At 44.2% G+C, this 14,078-nt stretch overlaps 1 pseudogene; it reads right to left on the bottom strand.

Moving 5' to 3' along the window:
• Nucleotides 1-6,631: 6,631 nt before the first annotated feature.
• Nucleotides 6,632-8,598, bottom strand: LOC128778885 (tigger transposable element-derived protein 1-like; annotated as a pseudogene).
• Between the last annotated feature and the right edge of the window lie 5,480 nt (nt 8,599-14,078).

Consider the following 14,078-nt stretch of genomic DNA (forward strand, 5'->3'; position numbering starts at 1 on the left):
TGGCCATCCCTCCCTGCTTTCGTTAATGCCTCCACTTGCTTGTTAGTTACTAGAATCCTGGGATGCAGTTCTCTCCTCCTATGATGCTGCTCTCACTTCTAGCCTCCAAGTCTCCAGGGAGAGAGATGCTAGGAAGGCCTCTCCTCCTCACTGCACAGAAGCCCATACATTGTATCCATTCCACCCTTAACACTATGCTCCGTGGTGAAACAAACCTGCCATTGAGGGCTAATGAGGATAATATCAGGGCAACATCCGACATTCTAGAACCCCCTCCTTTGCAAGGGGGTCATTGCCCCCCCCCCCCCAGATTGGCCAGGTCTGCAGAAGCCACAGCCAAATTATACTCATCTGATCCATCCTCCCTTCTATCTTCAAGCAAAGAACCCACCAGAACTCTCCTCCGGAGGAAATCTACCCCATCGCTCTCCCCAATCGCAACACATCAAAACAATCCCTCCAGACCCTGAGAGAATGCACTTCTTTATTATGTAGTTTTATACAGTCCACTTAACTTCCCCTTTTCAGATAAGACCCAAGGTTGTGCCTTTTATGACCAATTTTTTTTAAAAAAATTAAAATGTGTTTCTAAACAAAAGAATAAATTTCACCCTGAGGTAAATTCTGTGACTCCCCTAGAATGAAAAAAAAAGTACATCTATATTTAGTTCCTTGTTTAATAGTAAGTTCTCCTTCACTGCATCTGCCTGGGAGCGTTAGCTGTGTATTCAAAGCTCCAGATTCCAATTCAAGTGCTGTCACGAGCTGTGTGATTTCGGACAAAGGCTCCTATTTCTCTGGCTCTCAGTTCCTGCGAATAAAAGACTCGGGAAGGACTAAATGATCTCTCCAAGACTTCTTCTAGCATTAAAATTCAAAAATTTCATTCAAAACTAAATATTTGAGAAATCAAAAAAACATTAGGAATTCATATGTCTCAAGGAATATTCCTGGCTTGGGAATAAGGCTAAATGTGCCTGCGATTCCCCTCAGGCAGAAGGGCAGGATTAGAGGGTTCCAGCTCAATCGAACACAAAGCTATTTCAGCAACCATGGGTTCCAGCTGAGAAGCCCAGCAAGCAGGCTTCTAACAGCCTCCACTGACCCCATGGAGAGGTGACTTTGCTCCCTGGGGGTGATATTGGAGAGCTGATGCCTTACAGGCAGCACAAGCAGGAATTTTATTATTATTGGTTTTGCAATTTGTTCCCATTTTGCTGTCATTTGCCTTAGTGGCCGTGGATCTCTACATGAAGATTTCGATTCCGTTCCCCCCGGGCTCCCGTGTTTTATGGAGATCGCTCGTGTTTGCTGTCTTTATTGCGGTTGGTGTACTGGCTGCTGTGTTGAGCATAATCAAATGTCATTTATGAAGTCCTCCTGCCACTGGAGGACTGAGGGAGAGCTGTGTGGCCCGTGCCTGAACAACTGAAAGAGACAGGCAGCCTCGGAAGCGCGCTTCTAGGTGTTGATAAATTACCGGGCTGAGGCTTGATTATTTCTGACCCTGGCTCGCCGGTTCTAAGTTACAGGTCACTTACGTCGGCTCCAATGAGTTTCTTCCAGATGGGAGTGCCGGGGGCTGCCTGACAACAGAGCCAAGGTCCTCTTCCCGAGTCTCTTGCCGGCAATAGTCAGGCTGAGGGAGGCAACACAGGTAGCAGAAAAAGCAGTAGAGGGACTCCAATCCCCGACAAGATTCTAATCCTGGCTCACCCATTCTTTCACTGTGTGGCCTCAACAAAGTCATTTCTAGGGCTCGGCTTACTCTCTGTAGGGCCAGAATTTCATTAAAGGATCACTAAGGATCCTTTGACTCCGAATCATTCTTTGTCACTTTGATGCAGTATTTCGCCCAGGCCCTCCTCTGCGTGCTTGATTCCTGACTCGTGCCCACGCTCTATTTTCTGAAGCTCACTCTCTGATAATGTTCTCAGGGACTCTGTCATTCCAGTATCGGATCCTCGAATGCTTGCTACCCACTCAGTACCCTTTCTTCCAAGCTCCTTCCCCTCCGGCTTCTGGTGCTACCATTTCCCCTAATGTTCTTCCTAAGATCACTAATGGCTTCCATACCGAAAAAATTCAATGTGCACATGTTAGTTCCTGTTCTTCCCGGATATCTCAGCAAATTTCAAGGCGTTTGGCCACCCTTTCTTTCTTGACATGCTTGCTTTGATAATGTCTCACGCTTCTGGTTTTCTTGTCACCTCGCTGGCTCCTCCTCCTTTATGCAACCTCTAAGTGACGAGCGAATGCCACCAACTCCCACATTTTAATCTCTTCTCTTTATTTAGAGTTCTCTTCCGAGTTATGGAACCTTCTAGACAACTGTTGGGTTAGCATCTCTGTTTAGAGGTTCCGTGGACTCCTCAAATTCGGTGTCTTGGACACTTGAATTTCTTATCCACCTCCTGTTACCAGACCGCCAACACCAGGTTCTTGAGTCTCAATGTCATAGAAATGAACACGGGACTCGGAAGAAAGAAAATAGGTGGAATTTTATTATTATTGGTTTTGCAATTTGTTCCCATTTTGCTGTCATTTGCCTTATGACAAGCAAATGTCACAGGAATAGCTTGTATACAAGGGAGCCAACAAGAAAGAAGAATATCACTCTCTGAAAGGGTGGCATGCAAAGCTAATAAGGGTACTTTTCCAAAGGGTGAAGGACTGGGAGTAGAGAAGCATCCTTTGGTCCCACAGTCATCATTTTGTGGTCATTACTTTTTAGTGAACATAAGACAATCCCAGGATGCCTTTCTTCATGGTCAACATTCTTTAGGGCTTCCGGAAAACAAAAATACTTATGCAAGCAGGCTTTAAATTGTTACTTCTAATTTTGCTCAGGCAACCGTTACCCAATAATGGCTGTTCTCTCTCTTGTATTCTCTTTCCCAGGAGGAGGAATTTGTCTTCAAGCATATGGAAACTTTTAACCCTCAAACCAGTGGCTTTACAGGAGTTAAGTCCCTCTGACTTTCCCTATACTGTCTCACTCCTGCCTACCATTGGCTCCTATTTCTGTGGCTTCTCTGTTCACCTCTTGCCTGTGCCAGAAATCTGGGCGTTGTCCTAAACACTTCCCTTTACTTCATCCAATTGAAGGCCAAGTCCTTTTGTGTAAACCTCCAACATATATCCCGAATAAGCCTTCTTCTTTCCATTTGTCTTCATGTCCAGACCTGGTCTGAAGTACATTTCTTCCAGATTATCACAAAAGTGTTCTTCCAGGTTTAGTCCCAGTCCGAATTCATTCTCTTTGCAGTAGTTCATGTGATCATTTCTAAGCACAAATCGTATTCCCTTCCTCCCCCATTTGAAATCCTTTGATGGGTTTCCAAAATGTTCCATGTGGCTTCCAAGGTGCTGCATGACTGGGCGCCTAAGGAAACACGGACCCTGCTCTCCCTGTAATTCTTCAAACTTGTTATGATAGCTATAGCCTCGCAGACTTGTAAAGACAACCTTCCCTCTCTTAGGAACACTCTTCTCAAAATTTTCACCGGGCCACCTCTACCTCCTAATGACTTTTCCTTAATAACTCTCCATCTAAATCAGGTGTTTCTCTGATTTGGTCTTATAACATCCGATAGTGTCCCTCAATACAGTTACCACTATTTTAAATTATGTATCATTTTGTTTAATTAATCAATATCCGTCTCCCTATCTGGACTATAAGCTCCATAAAGGTAGTAGCTATGTATGTTTTCTACTTTTTTCAGCCTCTAATGTCTTTTTCAAAAGCTATTATACAATAAAGACTCAATAAATGTTGAATAAATGAACAAATCCTAATTTCTGTTCATTGCTTCACTAGCCGTCTGCTTGCTGAGACTCAGAACCTCATATCCTAGTTTTTGACATAGAACATACTTAACCTCTTTGGAGCAGGATGTTAAATTGAAGTTTTACATGAGTTACAATTATATTGGACACCAGGTTTGGATACACAATCAAGATGCAAATTTTCAGAGGAAATGATAAGAACCAGTGTAGTGGTTCTTGGACCTCCTTGCCCACATTGAGGGTATATAGTAAAGGACAAGAGAATGTAAACGCAGATTTTTTTTATGAGACTCTCTTTGGGGATAGTGGTGCTATGAGTATCTGCTTTTGACCTTCACCTCATGTCAAGAGAGAGGGATTCAATGTAAACTCTCAATGGGTCTGATACGTGATCTTGTGCTTGGATGTGGGAGAAGGGTGCCACCATGGGCTGGTATCTCAATCCCATTCTGGAAATCCCGAGAGCTAAAGATAAGCTGGCTAGAGGCTTTGGTGGTAGAACAAAGGAGGGTTTCTGCCTTTGTTGACTCTTCACCCAGCCAGCAAGAAATAAAAGTTGGCACGTCAAAACATACCAAAGAGAGAGCCAGAATTGGAGTTCTTAAGATGTTTTTCAAAATAGCCCACATGAGCGGCTCCTGGGTGGCTCAGTTAGTTAAGAGTCTGACTCTCAATTTCGGCTCAGGTCAGGATTTCATGGTTCATGAGATCGAGCCCTGCACTGAGCTCCATATTGGGTGTGGAACCTGCTTAAGATTCTCTCTCTCTCTCTCTCTCTCTCTCTCTCTGTGTGTGTGTGTGTGTGTGTGTGTGTGTGTGTGTCTTTTACTATCATTAATGGAATCACTGCTATCTATTGGCTCAATGGAATCTTTTTCTGCATGGGGGCCACTGTATACACTCGCATGGATATTGACTACAGTACAGTATTAATAAACTCTTGTCATCTACCGTATTTAATGTAACTGGCAATAAGGCAGCAGAGGAAAGGGTCTATATCTGCAGGAAGCCTGACCCAGAATGAAACAAAGCAGTCCTAAGCTTACTCCTGCATGGAAAAGCAAAGGACTGTCCATAGGTGCTTCGAAGTGACAGAAGATACACTCGTGCCAGTTGTGGGCACCTTCCAACGTTCTGAGAAATCACTGATTTCTGCCAAACACCGCAGCCTGAGACCAAGCATCTGAGCATGGGAGACGATCACCCACAATCCCACAGAGAGAGAGAGAGAGAGAGAGAGAGAGAGAGGAGAAGAGCCATCGGCTCAGTTGTGATCATGTGACATTTGGCATCATGTACTACTCCTATTGCAAAGACATGAGTCATGTATCAAGTTGAATTTCATTAGAAATGTTTGCTCATCTTGCAGAACACTCACAGAACAAGCTACTTGCAGTCCAAGGTTTTGCTGTAAAAACAAACAAAAAAGTAACAAAATAGTTTCAGTAATCAAGTTGGGCCAAAGAACAATATACCTGATTAAGGAACTGAAGGTGAGAGACTGCCAGTGATATGATTTCTCCAAAGAACTTATGAAGAACCTCGTGAAAGAGACAGAAACATCTACCTCGTAGGCCTGACGGTGCCGGTAATGAAGAGTTTTCTGCTCCCCTTATCTCTCCTCACGCCTCTGCCATCCCCACCCCCATAGTGCACATTCCTCTCTACCTTGGAAGGTCAGATAAAATATAGAGGAAAAACTGACCACCCTTTCTTTCCCCAAGGCAGAAGTCTCCACCTGCAACATGGTCCTAGCAAGGAAATGAAGGAGGAAAACATAACATTTTAATGAAGTTGGAAGCTTTGGTTATTATACAGGAAATGACATGTTTATTGCCAAACTGAGTTTGTGTTTGCAATTTTAAATAAGCATAGGTCTTTGCCTTTACTGGAAGTAGCCAGAAACATTGTGAGGTTCTCCCTACTTTGTGTCCATAGAAAGGAAGGACTTCTCCCACTGAGCAGGTATAAAAAAGCAGTGGGAAATAAATATAAAAGTGCTTTCTGATCAAATCCCACGAGTCCTGCTTATTTATAGAAATAACTACATCTATAATGCTGTGAGTAAATAACCCTTTTGAAGACACATAAAAGGAGTATTTTATCCTTATGGTAGGCTTACAATATTTGAAGTGTATTAGGCTAACTGCAGCAGCAAATAACCTTTCAAACATGTATAGCACAAGCACGATAAAAGCTTATTTTTTTGCTGGTAGGGTAAACAGTTAGCCATTACTCAAGGACCCAGACCGATGAAGGTTCTGCCATTTTCCACACTTGGGTGTTGTTCTTTGGAGGTATTCTCATGCCTGCCACCTGGAAGAAGAAATGCACGAGATGTGCCCATGGGGAGTTGTCACGGGCCAAGTCTGGGGTGGCAACGATCACTTCCCTGTCACATTCTACAACCGGACTTCTGTCACACAGAGGCGGCTACGAGCAGGAGAAGCTGGTGTCACTGTCCAGGAAGAAGAGAAAAGCACGGACTTCAGGAAGGAGGTAGCAGTTTCTTCTGCGTGGAACATTCTAACACGGTAATCATGTTACACGGATGCACACAGTGCTCATCGGCCTATGGACATAAGTGAGGACCCGTTACTATTGACGGCGAACAAAACCGGGCACATCTCAGAGTGCTGCGGGCTGAGGTGCAGACCACCGCAAGAAAATTAATACCACAGTAAAGCAAGTCAAATGATTTTTTTGGTTTCTCACTGCGCATAAAAGCCATGTTTACCTTATGTTGTTGTCTCATGAGTGCGCAGTAGCATTAGGTCTTAAAAAACAACAACAACAATGTATATACCTTAAGGAAAAAAAGATACTCCATTGCTGAAAAATGCTAACCATCACCTGAGCTTTCAGTAAGTCTTTTTGCTGGTGGACAGTCTTGCCTCAATGCTGACGGCTGCTGACCGGTCAGGGTGGTGGGTGCTGACGGCTGGGGTGGCTGTGGCAACTTCTCGAAGTAAGACACCAGTGACGCTTGCCACATCGGTTGACTCTTCCTTTCACGAACAATCTCTCTGTAGCGTGTGATGCTGTTTGATAGCATTTGACCCCCAGTAGGATTGCTTTCAAAATTGGAGTCAAGCCTCTCACACCCTGCTGCTGTTTCATCAACAAAGTTTACGTGATAGTCTAGATCCTTTGTTGTCATGTCCACAAGTGTCACGTCCAGTAGATTCCTTTCCAAGAGACCGCTCTCTTTGCTCGTCCATTCAAGTTTGATCCTGATATCACAGCAATTCAGGCACGGCTTCTGGCTCCACTGTTTCCACCACATCTGCAGTGACTTCCTCCCCTGAAGTCTTGAACCCCTCAGAATCATCCGTGAAGGTCAGGATCCACTTTCAAACTCCTGGTACTGTTGATATTTGGACCTGTTATCATGAATCAAATGTTCTTAATGGCATCGAGAACGATGAATCCTTTTTTTTTTTTTTTAATGTTTATTTATCTTTGAGAGAGAGACAGACAGAGTACGAGCAGGGTAGGGGCAGAAAGAGAGGGAGACGCTGAATCCAAAGCAGGCTCCAGGCTCCGAGCTGCCAGCACAGAGCCCGGCAGGGGCTCAAACTCCGTGAGATCATGACCTGAGCCAAAGTCAGATGCTTAACCAACTGAGCCACCCAGGCACCGCTAGAATGATGAATCCTTTACAGAAGGTTCTCAATTTTCTTTGCCCAGATCCATCAAAGGAATCACTACTTATGCAGCAATAGCCTTACAAAATGCATGTCTTAAATAATAAGACTTACAAGTCAAAATTACTCCTTGATCCATGGACTGCAGAATGGATGTTGTGTTAGCAGGCATGAAAACAACATTAATCTCATTGGACATCTCTACCACAGCTCTTGGGTGAGCAGGTGCATTGCCAATGAGCAGCAATCTTTGGAAGGGAATCTTTTTTTTTTTTTTTTTCTGAGCAGTAGGTCTCAACAGTGGACTCAAAATAATCAGTAAATCATTTTGTAAACAGATGTGTTGTCATCCAGGCCTTGTTTTCCCATTTATAGAACATGAGCAGAATAGATTTAGCATAATTCTTTAGGGCCCGAGGATTCTAGGAAGGGTAACCGAGCATTGGTTTAAACTTAAGGTCACCAGCTGCATAGCTCCTGACAAGAGAATTCGCCTATCCTTTGAAGAGTTGAAGCCAGGCATTGACTTCTCTCTAGCTATGCAAGTCCTAGATGGCATCTCCTTGGAGATCTCTATCTCTATCTCCCATAGAGAGCTGTTCCATTTACCCTGAAAATCTGTTGTTCAGTGTAGCCAACTTCATGAATTACCTTAGCTAGATCTTCTGGATCACCTGCTGCGGCTTCTACATCAGCACTGGCTGCTTCGCCTTGCACTTTTATGTTAGGGAGACGCCTTCTTTCCTTAAACCTTCAGAACCGACCTGGGCTAGCTTCCAACTTTGATCTTCTGCAGCTTTCTCACCTCCCTCAGCCTGTGTAGAATTGAAGACACTGAGGGCCTGGCTCTGGATTGGGCTTTGGCTTAAGGGAATGTTGTGGCTGGTTTCGTCTCCTTTCCAGGACACTCAAACTTTCTCCATATCAGCAATAAGGGTGTTTCCCTTTCTTCTCATTCATGTGTTCACTGGAGCAGCACTTTTCATTTCCTTCAAGAACTTTTCCTTTGTGTTCACAAATTGGCTAACTGGCACAAGAGGCCTCCCTTTCAGCCTATCTCAGCTTTCAACATGGCTTTGTCACTGAGCTTAGTCACGTCTAGCTTTTGATTCAAAATGAAGGATCCGAGTCTCTCCCTTCCACTAGAACACCGAGAGGCCATTGTACAGTTATGAACTGGCCTAATTTCAATACTGTTGTGTCTCAGGGACTATAGGGAGGCTGAGGAGAGGGAATCTCCACTAAGTCTGTAGGCACAAGACGTCGGCACACTTATATGGACACAGTTCATGGTGCCCCAAAGCAATCACAAGAGTAACATCAAACATCATCGATCACAGGCACGTGGGTGACTCAGTCGGTCAAGCGTCCACCTTCGGCTCAGGGCACGATCTCATGATTCGTGAGCTGAAGCCTCACATCAGGATCTCTGCTGTCAGCGCTGAGCCCGCGTCAGATCCTCTGTCTCCCTCTCTCCCTGCTCCTTGTCCCCCTCAAAAATAAATAAAATCATTTATAAACCATCTTGTTCTCTCTCTCTCTCTCTCTCTCTCTCTATATATATATATATATATATATGTAAAGAAATACTGATCACAGATCACCAAACAAAAATAATACAGAAATTAGAGGGGCACCTGGCTGACTCAGTCAGCAGCAGTAAAGCATGCGACTCTTGATCTCAGGGTGGTGGGTATGAGTCCCGCATTGATGGGATAGCTCACTAAAAAACAAAAACAAAACAAAACAAAAACACAGTGTCTGCAGAAGTGCAATAATGCAAAATGCAATAAAATGAAGTCTGCCTGTAAAAGCAAACACTTGCTGAGAACTTTCTACATGCCTGTCACTGCTCTAAGCACTTCAAATGTATCCGCTAATTTCAACTTCAATGAGACCCATTTACCACATAAGAAAATCAAGGCACCGAAAGGCCAATTAACTTGCAGCATTGCGGGGCTAGTGAATACAGAGCAGGATACAGACCCACTCAATCTGGCTCCAGAGCCGTCCTGCTGACCCTCTGGGCTCTCCACGCTGCCCTCCCCCGCTGCCGGTGTGCTCTAAAGAAACAATGAAATCTGTGATAAGGGTGCCTTAGTCTGCCTGAGCTGCCATAACAAAATATCTTAGACCGGGGGGCTTAAACAGCAGACATTTATTTTCTCACAGTTCAGAAAGCTGGAAAGTCCAAGATCAAGTTTCCGACAGAGTTCAGTTACTGGTGAGAGTTCTCTTCCTGGCTTTGTCCATGGCCACCTTCTCAGTGTCCTCACATGGTGGGAGGGGGCGCGAGCAAGCCCTCTGGCGTCCCCCCTTCTGTTGTAAAGACACCAGTTCTGTCGGATCAGGGTTCCATCCTTATGAGCCCATTTAGCCTTGATTGCCCCCTTCTAGGCCTTATCTCCAAAACAGTCACATGGGTGGGGGTTAGAGCCTCGACATATGACCCTGAGGGGGACACATCCAGGCCACAGCAGGTGCCCTCTCCCGGTGCTTCCCAAACCGAAAACCACAGAGGTGCCTGATACCCAGAAACAAGAAGAGAGCTTTCTCCAAAATTCTGACTTCTCCTTTACCACCCGGATCCTAAGCACCAATACTCATGCTTAGAATTTCACAAAGCTTCCCAGGAGAGCTAGTTAAGACTAGAACTACTAGTCTTGTTGCTCCCTCTCTCCTGCAAATCGATTTCAGCTCTTCATCTCAGCCCACAATAGAAAAATAAGAATGCCTCCCGCTTCCTTTTCCTTTTCCCCTGCCTTTTCCCAGCCTGAGTTTCAGTGTGGCTAAGCTGGTTGCTCAGCCACAAGAGATTCTGGGGGAAGCACCCTTTGCGTAGAGCCAAGCTGACCTGTAGAACCGGGTGGAGCCAGGAACATGGCTTGTCAATCATCCCCGTGTTGCAAATTGGCTGAGAGCAGGATTCATCCCTCTGAGAGGAAATTGGGATTTACTAACTGGGTGACCCAAAGCAGAAAGAGACAGGCTATCTCACACCATCAGATGAAGCTGTCATGATGCAGACAGGCTTCAGGGAAAGTGGTGTGTGTTATCTAGGCCACTTGGCCATTATGTATGACAACTGCCTGTCCTGAATTTTCTAGGTCAGTCCCGATTCCAAATATTCTATCACCTTGTCAGACCATATACTCCAATTTTGCATTTGGAAACTGTGGCTACCAAATCTTCAAGACAGTAGGTCAGCATATTAGCTTAGGGGATAGAACAAACCTTAATAATATTGACGAATATGTTTCAGAAAAACAAAACATTTCCAGGGACAACACGGGAGCTTATAGACTGAAGGCATAGAGGCCTCTAGAAAGAGGAGAATAATGACACGGAGGCCGGTGTAAGAGTCTCTACTGCCCTCAGAGACATTTGTACATTCAGATGGATGAGACCCTCTTCCATGAGGTAGATGAGGAGGGAGGGATCCATGATAAGACGGTCGCAGAGTGTGCACGTGAGCAACCCCCAAACTCTCAACCCCACCCTGCCAGGCCAGAGAGGATGACCAGGGGCTCAACAAGGAACCTGGGCTTCAGTGCAGGTTTGGGGAAGAAGACTGGAGACTCCATCACAACCCAAAATTACACTCGCTGAAATCTACCAAGGCCAGAAATCTGAACATCATGATTCAATATCTACCCCAGAGAGGGGTGAATAGACATGAAGAAATTCATCTGTAAACACTACGAAATGTGTGCCACGATTTGCTGGCTAAATGTATATAAAATTAAGCTCAGATGTCTGCATTCTGCAAAACGTCTCTGTACTTGTGGGTGGCACCCGGTTTTATTTTTTTAATTGCTGTCCCTTTTTAAACTTCCAAACCTTATTTTCCCTGAAAAAGAGGAGATTGTATTTTTCTTCCCCTTGTCAAAACAGAGAGAGGGCTTGGGTTTCTATAAAAGAGAGTCTAGGGTATGGCAGTGAGTTTGATAAGCCCAGGGAATTGGAGGATGCAATACAGCTTAGATGGATCAGGTGTGTGTGTGTGTGTGTGCGCACATGCGTGTGTCTCACATGCCTGTTGTAAGGAGGAATACGGAATACGTGTGGAAAAAGATCAAGGACGTTGGGGATGTGATCCCCTTCCGGTTCCGGTCTGAGGGTGTGTAAGTTCCGTCCGGATCTCCTACCTGCTCCTCTGAGTAATGAATCTCAAAGTCATGGTGAGGGGAAGCAATCTACTAAAATCAGCAGTCCTTGGACGCATCTATTCTGTCTTCAGGTAAATATAAAACTACACTTCTTGTAGGACATGGCCATTTTTTGTTGGTTAAAATTTCCATCGAAAGGAAAACCAACAACAACGTCAAAGCCTTGATTTCTGAGTAAGAAAGTACTTAGTGTGGTCTACTGCCAGTACTTTATGCAAAACCCTTCTATACCCAGGGCCACTGAGAAGCTATAGGGAGCTTTTGTGCAAATTAGAAAAAATGTGCTTCTTCTGGGGGCACAGCTCCAGGCCAGGACTTCAGGCTCGGGAAGAACATGACAGATGGCAGGGCCACCTTCTCCAGTGCCTCTGTACAGCCATGTGCTGCAGCTCTGGCCAGGCCCCCTCTGCATCAGTCTCACGGTGGCAGAGATTGTCAACTGGTCACAATCCACACCTTAGGTATTTGCAAGAGCATTCCGCAAATCTGAAATAAACGTTAGACGGGATCTGAGAACCACCTCCACAGAGGTCTATGCTCCACAGATAAAGCACCTGCAGAGTGGACTGTCTCACACAAGGGTCGATTGTTTTCTAAGACCTCAGAGCCTTGATGATTTTTGATGCTTTTAGAGTTACCACGAGCATGCCATTTAACAGGGACGCCTGCTCCCGTAGGGGATCTCAAAGACGAATAGGGTAAATTCGTGCCCTCTAGATTTAGAGCAGTTTTTTCAGGGTGATAAGGCAATAAAAATGCAAAGCTGTGTAAGACTCCAGATGAGGGGAATGGAGATCTGTGACAGAAGTTCAGAGAGGGGAGAGAAGCGACATTTTAGGCCAGAGAACTCACAGAAGGCTTTAGATACAGAAATTGGACAAGGGGAGGGAAAGAATGATCGGTGACGAAGAAGCAAAAACTCTCTGGTTATGGGTGTGGGAGCTGCAGAGGGCAAATAGGAGGGATATCAATGAAGCCTAGAGGTCTGAAGAGAAGACCTGGGACCACGTCCGTGTTCTTAGTGGGAAAAATGTGAATAGTACATATGTATACCTGGGAAGTAAACATTTAAAAGCACTTATTTAGAAAGTCAGTCTGATGAACTAAAAAAATCAGAGACTGAGCGATAAAACAAACACCAGTTGAAAGTCTGGCTCCGTTCCTGATTAATTACATAACCATAGACCATAACCTCTCTAAAACCCCATTTCCTTATTTATAAAAATAGAAATAAAAATGCCAGGTCTCCAAGATAATTATAGGAATTGAATGCAGTAAGGACACATGTGTCTGTCATGTGGCAGGTATTCAATCGCCAGGCACTCTCAGGGCTATGACAGCTTCAAAATCCTGTAAATATGAGTGACAGAAGGTCAAATAATCCATTTTGCCTTGACTTCTGAGACTATTGCAAAAATTGCTAGCGTGTATATGCACCAACAATAACCAATTATAAACTGTAATGGTAAGATGATCCCTTGTCAGGGTTCTTGGTTATAAATAACAGAAACGAATGCTGGTTATCTTAGGCAGAAACAAAGTTTATCGGAAGGGTATTAAGTAGGTCACCGAATTGATTGGGAGAAAGTTCAGGCAGAAATCAAGAACAGGCAACGCATAGCCAAGATCATACCAAAAGCAATTCGCATGGCAGCACGTTACCACTGGATACCCACTGCCATGCTGCTGGTCTCCTCGGTCCCAGCACCCTCACCTCCAAGCCACGAACCCTCTTCACTCTTGCCTCCGAGATGCTCCTACATGGAAAGTACCTCTAACTGATCCTCTCCATGCTACTCTTAAGGTTTAAAGTCCCTGGTAGTAGCATTTCACCGACCAAGATTAAGTTATGTGTTCATTCTGTAGCTGCCAGAGGAGGGAAGATAAAATATCCCCTCTACTTTACCTTCTGTAGTAAGAGGCTGGTAGAACCAGAGCAACTCCTTTCCTTCACCAGAGATCCCCCTCCAAAAAGAAGACGAGTGTGGAATGGCAAAGTAGCAGATTACAAATACACAATAGCAAAAACACCCCAAAAAAACCCTTCAAACACATGTGTACATATCTAACAAGAAATGCACAAGACCTATAGAAGAAAATTATAAAACTTTCCCCCAAGGAAAGCAAAAAGCAATATAAAATAAATGGTGAGGCATAGCGTTTCTGAATGAAAAGTGTTAACATGAAAAGGACGTCAGTTCTCACCAGATCTGCGAATAGACTTGAATTCTGACCAGAAATGCAAGAGTTTTTGTTTATTTTAGAGTTTGACAGGTGGTTCTAACACACACACACACACACACACACACACAATATATATATTATATATATACATATACACATAATATATATATTATATGTATACATATGATATATACTATATATACATATACACATAATATATATTATATATACATATTATATTATACATAATATATGTTTGAAACAGAAAAACAAGGGGGTTATTCAACAT

This window comes from Panthera pardus, unplaced genomic scaffold (assembly GCF_024362965.1).
Source record: "Panthera pardus isolate Hobbes unplaced genomic scaffold, ASM2436296v1 HiC_scaffold_21, whole genome shotgun sequence".
In the NCBI taxonomy this organism is placed as follows: Eukaryota; Metazoa; Chordata; class Mammalia; order Carnivora; family Felidae; genus Panthera; species Panthera pardus.